An 8,647-nucleotide genomic window follows, 5' to 3' on the forward strand; every position below is an offset into this window, starting at 1 on the left:
AGAGGTAAGGTTTTACTGTAATCTGGATTCATTAATTTTCATGGGTACCAATTTTCTTGGAAATCAGGTGCGTGCATATTTAATTGCTTTTTTTTTGGAAAAGACTGCATACATTCCTTTAGAAAATTTGTAATTCGTTGAACATTTGAATTTGTGGTTCCTCTGTACCCATTAAATCCACAAAAATTGGTATCCAACAGATATTAAGGAATTCACAGTATCTTAAATATATTTCAGTAATGAAACTTTTCATTATCATTCTCCATTACTAAAAAGTGTGTTGACAATCATATTTAAAAAAAAGTTGAACCCCATGTACTAACAGGCTATGTTTATATAATGGTGAAAACCTTACAAAATTTGTTCTGTTCTTGACTACATAATTAAGGTTTGAATTTAGGCTTCCATGAAGATGTAGATACAAGTTAAATTCTAGACTTTTTCAATCATGAATATTGGAAAGGGCACAATTGAAGTCAGCTGTTTTCAGCATTAGATACAAAGAGTAAAAAATGTATCCTTGAAACACTACATCTTGTAATTTGATTGGCTGATCTCAGGGGAGTCATAGTACTATGACTACTAAACAAAAATTAAGACAGCTAGGCCTGGTCTTTGAGCTAAAATTTACATATTATACAAGTTTAGAAAGAAATAATAAAAAGTGTGTTTAATTACCTTGCAAAGATTAAAACAATACACTTTTTTTGTTGCAATGCATTATTTTTAACCACTAGCCAATAATTGGGGGATAAACATTTGTACTGCATTGTTTCAGTTGTCCATCTATCACACTTTGGGTTTTAGATAGTAAACAATTACTTTAATTTAACTTTTAATTAAGAACCAACCATTCCAGGTTGTTGATTGTGTCTATCATTTGAACAAAACAAATGACAGATGCAAGCTTCTCTTACTAATGATTTGAACCAGTCCTGATATCTGCTTATTTTAAGTCATGTGTTTTTTAGTATTTCTCTAACATATAAATATAAGAAGATGTTGTATACTTTCTAAAGAGTCAGCAACCATATATTATGGGGAACACATTTTCATTTAAAGTTTAGTCAATACCTTTATCTTTATTTTGTAGAATCTGAACAGTACTCCTGTGACAACCAGTTTACATGTAAAAGCTGTAGACCAGGATACAGGCATCAATGCAGAAATTAATTATAAATTGATGCAAGGTACAATAAAAGAAGTTCTTGAGTTGTGGTCCTTCGTTTCTATATTTTTCAATTTTTACGCCATTTTTCTTTATTCTTTAAAATTTTGCCCATTTATCTCTAATATTTATTTTATAGCACCTAATTTTTCTTTATTCTCTATTTTCTCGTCTATCCAGACTTTTACAAGTGTTATGTCTAGTAAGATATTTATAGATTATTGTTGATCATCTCATCGAGACTAGTTTTCTCTTTTGAGCCGGTTTGGAGTGAGCAAAGGATTGAATTAAAATGAGCAATTATATTCTGTTGATCACAATTTTACTTATGACGACCTTATCAATTTCATTATTTTTTCCTTTGACAACACCACATGCAACCTTAGTTTCCAACAATCATTTTTCATATCACTCAACTTTACTGAGAAAGGAAATTATCAGTTGCCATGATCAAAGGAAAATTTCATAAAATAGCAATAATGAGATATATGATTAAAATAAGCTGATGTGGAACGATTGCTTATTAGACAACTTTCTAAATGATGTAGAAGTAAGTAACTACAGGTCACAGTAGAACCTTCAACAATGAGCAAATCCATACTGCATAGCAAGCTATAAAAGTCCAGACATGACAATATATAAAACAATTTATCTGGATGATAGAAACTTATCCTACATTTGTTTTCATCATCCATTGTAACTTAAACTTCTGTTTTTTTCAATTTTTTTTCAAATAATGCTGTGAATTTCAAATATTTAGATATGTTAATGATCTCATTACTGTGATTATCATTTTCATTAATTGATATAATATAATGATGATAAATTGTTCATTAAATGAATTATATTGTGTAAAATCTGATGGTTTTTTTTTTAGAAATTCCTTCCAAAGGCTGGTTTTCAGTAGATCAAACATCAGGAGCTATAGAAATTATCAATTCACCTGACAGGGAAACATGTTCTCATCTCACTTTGTTTATTAAGGTACAATTATAAACATTAATTAATCAGGGCCTGTGTGCATAAAACTGCTTCAGTTAAGATTTGTTCCAAAGGGATGGATTTTTATCTTTTTACAATAACTTAGTATTACAATTGGATATCTTAACTGAATTGGATTCATGCATATCAGCCCAGAACTCTTAATTTTATATTTTGACAAAGTTGTTAAGAAACTGCAATCCAACTTAAAGAATTTCATTACTGTGAACTCCATACAGAGGCTTTTTTTTTTGCTTTGTAGAGCTTTATAATAGGTTTAAATCGGTGGTAGAGATGTAAAACTTTTGATGCAGTGTTTCAGTCAAATGCATGGTTAACAGGTATTGTGAAATGTAGCGTGTATTATCCTTTGTACACCAATGCTATTTGTAGTTATCTTCAATGAATTATGATAACAATACTTACAGTAGAACAGTGGCAGATCCAGTGGGTGGAGTTCCCAGGTGTGGAACCCCCCATGGACCCCCCCCTTTTTTGGACCATCATTGCATTTGAATGGGGTCATATAGTTTGAACCCCCTTTATCCTGAGTTGGGAATTTCCCTTTTACAAATGACTAAATCTGCCCTGGTAGAAAAATACTTTAGAATTTGTTATTTTATTTGACAGGGTTACCAAGTGAACAATGAAGCTCTGCGCTATGATGTGACCTGGGTGGATGTTACTATAACTGATGTGGATGACAATCCACCTGTTATAGAGAAGTCTGTATATAATATCTCCATACCAGAGAATTCTCCTACAGGTACTAATGTTGTACAGGTGCTGGCTACAGACAAGGATCAGGTATATATAAATAAAAAGAAATTTGGGGATAAGTCAATATTTCAGTATTGCTTAAATACTATTGAATCACATACCATTGGGTTTTATGATAGTATGATGATGCAAAGGTAATGCTTAGGTGTTAATAGAGGTCTTCATACAATAATTCCATCATACATTCTTGAATCAAGAATGAATAAAAAGGAGATAAGACGTAAAACTTTTCAAGCCACTCAAAAAATAAAAATCTGGAGATCAACAGGAAGTTGAATTTTAATTATTAGTCACCTGGCTTAAAAGGGCCAAGTGAGATTTTATCCTCACTTATAGTCTATAACCATGTTGAGCGACTCACGCTCTTTAGAGCCTCTAGTTAATTACTCCATGTTATAGATGTTCTTTAATCTGATGTTTTGATACAAAAGGATTTACTCATCTAATTAAAAATGTTGACATATTTTGGTTCTAAATATATTTATAATGAATATTATTACTTTTTTTTTCAGGGTAAACCTACCATTTTTAGGGAATTTGTTTGATACTGGAACTTATGTTTATATTTTTTTAATTTTATACTTTCAGGGCAACAATGCAAAGTTCACTTATAACTTTATAAGTCTTCCTTCTTGTAAAGGACTTGAAATTGACCATGTTACAGGGATGATAACTGTACAAAATAGTGCTGCAATGGACAGAGAAAAGCAACCAACACTTTTATGTCAGGTACAGTTATTTTTAACTTCCTGGTCAATCTCATTAAAGTTGCAGTCTCAGTCTTAGAAATCACAACAGCTGTGAATGTGACATATCAAAATGATCCCTCATCATTTTATGTAAGACACAGTTAGGTTTTAAATTTGCAGTCTGCATGGTAAATTTTGAATGCAAAAGCACAAAAATATAGTATTATATATGCCAATACACATATTTAACAGGGCCTGGTGATGTTTCATAGCGTGTCCTTTTCGTTCCGAAAAGGACCATCATGATGATGGACTACATCAGAGGCAGAATGGTGGATTACTGATTGCAACTTATTTATATAGATATGGTTACCGGCGGTTAATTATTTATAAATAGGGTGCAATCATTAATTCACCATTCTGCGTCTAGCTGATTAAGGTCCTTTTTGGACTGAAACTGGTCAGGCTATGAAACATCACCAGGCGCTGTTAATTAAGTGTATTGGCATACCCGGTATATACTATATTTTTTGCTGTTACATTTTTCCAGCTGGTACACATAATTAATATGGCTTCTACTAATGAAAGCTCCATTTGGAGTTAATGTGTTTAGAGACCACTTATGTCAGTGCACCTTTCCTATATTGCCTAAATTTGTAATGTACTTAAGCACATTTAAAGGATGATAAATGTTACCAGGTTTCACTTTGAGTAGTAACAACTGCAAATGATACCTTGTGAATGGAATTTCTTATGATTCAGAAATACTATGCTTAAGAATTATTATAAAGTGCATAGAAAGTCAATCTAACAATGTTAGAGTAGATTTAATCTCTCAGACTTTGGCTGGAACATGTACTTTTCACTTTTCACTTCTACAACAACACCGCCTAACATTGAGCTAGCCTACTCTAACATTGCTAGGTTGATTTTCTAAGCACTTATAAATATTTGTGTTAATAATGTTTGTATTTGTTCCGTACACACAGGTGAAAGCTAAAGGAACTCATGGGAGACAGCTACTAAGTAATGCTAGCAGTATAACAGTAAACTTAGTAGATGAGAATGATAACAATCCTGTGTTTAATATGACTAAGTACAGTTTTACTATCAAGAAAAATCATACTGTTGGTTTTATTGTAGGAGAGGTATGTCAGATAAAATTATTCTTATTAGTTACCAGATTGTACGAAAAATATTAACAAAAATGTCCAACTCCAAGGTAAATTATAAAAAAAAGTAATCCATAAAACCTAATGCTCGACCATATCAACCATCAGAACAAATGAAAAGAACTTTTATATTCCTGACCTAGTACAGACAAAGGATATTAGAAAACTTACACACAAATTAACATATTTACAGTCTCAATGTAGAATATACCAGTAATCTAAATACAACTAAATACTATAAATACTTCAATGCCTTCATTTGATAATAAATTTCATCAATGTTCCAATACTTTTATTCAATTCAATGTTGAAGCCAAGGAGATTTATGATCTGGCAAGTTTTGCACAGTTCTTTTTCTGGATTGTGTTTCATCTATTTGTTTGATATTTATAAATAGGAGATGTGACCAATGAGACAATTACGCACCAGAATCCAAATGACATTGAAATAAACAACTATAGTAAATTTTATTATATGGACTTCAATAATGAACAAAACTCAAACCATATAGTCTGCTATAAAAGGTTCTAACCAAAAAAAGAAAAGTGAAACAATTAAAAAGAGAAACATATAGAGTGTGGGGCCCATATTCGCCGCGGACACAATTTCGCCGTTTTATGATTTTAAGGTGTAAAAACTTCAAGAGATGGCGGAAATGGAAGACATATACCGGTAAATGATATTATATAACAAATATGATTATTTTTTTTAAACTGAGACAAAATTGCGGCACCTACAGAAAAGGACCGAAAAACGGATAACGATTTTTGGCCAATTTCCTGAAGAAAAAACGAATTCAAAGAAGTATTTCTAAGTAATTCTTTGACTAAATGCTCCTAAATTTCAGTTCTTAACACCTTTGAAATGTCTGCTATTTATCTATAATGAAATTGATTTGATCAATGTTGTTAAAAGCTGCGGTTATATGATTTTAAATAGATGTGTAAAAACAGCGAATATGTGTCCCCCATTGACAAAAAATCAGGAAATTTCAAGCACACTTTAATCTAACTTTTCAGATGATTATATTCAAACAAACACGTTTTCAAGCTTAAGAATATTTTGCATTTGAAGTTATCTTCATATAGAAATATCAGTATACTTCAAAAACATTAAGACCTGAACAGAAACTGTAGAAAACATGAAAAGATGTGGCGAAAATGAGCACCCCACTCTACATGATTTATGATAAAACAAGAAACAAAAACAGATAAAAAATATGACATTCAGAAACAAGTTACAACCAATGATTTACAGGTTCACGACTTATGACAGGCACATAAGAATGTTGCACAGCAATTAATTAAAAGTTACAGATTGTTAATGTTAGATAAATATGAAGTTTCAAATATAATTTTAAAAAAACCTATGAACTTCAGGTGTGTAAGGTAAATTGTGTTTGCTATTACATGTATAGATTTCAATATAGTTCATTAATATATGCAAAGTTATTTGTTTGCAGGTTAGAGCAAGTGACAAAGATTTAGCTTCTGATATATCATACACAATCACGGACACATCCTTACAGACCTTTCATGTAGATCCTAAAACAGGGAAGATAACTCTGGATGTCTCTTTAACAGAAAACTTTTCAAAATTGTACAGCTTTGAAATTGTTGCCAGTGATGGAGACAAGAAAGCACCAAGGTTTGCCATTAGATATGTTTATTTCTTACATGTTAATGACTGTGCAATTTAATAGTTCAGAAAGATAACAGATATGCTTAAGAAGTGGAAGACTTCTGCTAAGTGTTAAGATACAATTTCTCTGCAAATAAAGACATTTTTAGAAACACAAATTTTAACATTTATTTGTTGGATTTATAAAATTTAAGTGTTCAAAACTAAATAAAATATATGGGCATTCACACACAGCTTACATGTTTGGTAAATTTAATTTGAGTTTTCCTTAAAGTATTTTAGACATTCATTGATAAAATTGAAAATGGAAATGGGGAATGTGTCTCAAAGACAGCAACCTGACAAAGAGCAGAAAACTGCCAAAGGGTCTTCAACACTGACAGAAAATACTGGCTTCATCTGGTTTCTCAACTAAATGTGTACTAGTTCAAAGAAAATATACCTCACACCAAACTACAAAACATTTAAATTATCTAAGTTTAAAAGAACATACAAGAGTAACAAAGGTCAGAGACAACTGACTTGGGATGGGCATGAATATGTGATTGGGATAAAATAAGTATTGAAATGATATTTCTTGTTTGAAACATTTTCGATGAGAAATTATTTCAGATTCACCTAGGTTTCTATCTGTGTGTAAATTTTTTGTTGAAAACACTATTGATAACTGCAAAGTCTATGATATTTTGTCTTTATCTAAAACGTCTTTTATTCAGATACACCAGTGTAACTGTAAAAATCCATGTTCAAGATGTCAATATACATGAACCAGTATTTACAAAAAAGAATTATCATTTAAATCTAATGGAAGATGTGGCTGTAGGGACAGATTTAATTCAGATCAAGGTACAATACGAAACTTCAAATCTAACTCATTGTGAATGATTGCCTTTGTGAAATGTGCTCTACTTAAGCTTCCCATTTGAATAGAATGTTTTCTGAATTCATTTTGTTGTGTCCTGTATAAATTGGACCTTTGGGTTGACTTGTATCCATATTTTGCATAGATTTCTTTGTGCAACACCATTTCAGAGATCATCTGTAACAAAATGTTCCATTTGTTAGAGTACACTGTTAACACATGTACACCTTATGTAGTAGTGATATATCATCAGTATAGACATCATGAAATGTCTTGTAAGATTGGGTCAATTACAGTTACTCTAACAAGAAATGTACAGAGACTACGATTTATCAAGTTCAGTCATAGACGAGTAGCTCCTAAGTTATATTTGTCATTAACTATATATTAGATCACAAGTAGTTTAGTGCGGAGATCTACATTTGATAGATGAATGCTCTAAAGAATGAAATTTTTTATCAAAATGTTAAATTATTCTGAGTATAAGTCTTCATAAAGTTTTACATAAAAAATCATTTGCTAAAAAGGATCATGTGAAGGGGAAAATCCTACAGACTGTATGTTTGGTAAATGTGTAAAATGAATACGGTATAATTGCAGGCAACAGATAAGGATCCAGATGACACACTAGCATACACAATTACTGGTACTGCTAAATCCAACAGTTATTTTAAAATCAACAACACTAGGTAAACAATAGAATTTAATAGATTATTTTTATGCCCCACCTACGGTAATAGAGGGGCATTATGTTTTCTGGTCTGTGGGTCTGTTAGTTCGTTTGGCTGTACCTTCTGCTTCATGTTAAAGTTTTTGGTCAAGGTAGTTTTTGATGAAGTTGAAGTCACATCAACTTGAAACTTATTACACATGTTCCCCATGATATGATCTGTCTAATTTTAATTCCAAATTAAAGTTTTTACCCCAAATTCATGGTTCACTGACCATAAAAAATGATAGTGCAAAGTTCAGGTTAAAGTTTTGTTTAAAGTTTTTGGTCAAGGTTGTTTTTGATGAAGTTGAAGTCACATCAACTTGAAACTTAGTACACATGTTCCCTATGATATTATCTGTCTAATTTTAATTCCAAATTAAAGTTTTTACCCCAAATTCATGGTTCACATGAACATGGAAAATGATAGTGTGAGTAGGACATCTGTGTACTATAGACACATTCTTGTTCCTTAGTGATTTAAAATTAATAGACAAATTATCTTGAAAGATGTAGAATTTATTTTATAGAAAGTTTGAGACTTTGCCAAAAAAATTGGTGTTACAAATAGTATAACAAATGATTCATACATAACTCATGATGCTTAAATGATAGATCATCTTGTCTCACTCTATTTGGATT

The sequence above is a fragment of the Mytilus trossulus genome, chromosome 7, assembly GCF_036588685.1.
Source record: "Mytilus trossulus isolate FHL-02 chromosome 7, PNRI_Mtr1.1.1.hap1, whole genome shotgun sequence".
Taxonomy (NCBI): Eukaryota; Metazoa; Mollusca; class Bivalvia; order Mytilida; family Mytilidae; genus Mytilus; species Mytilus trossulus.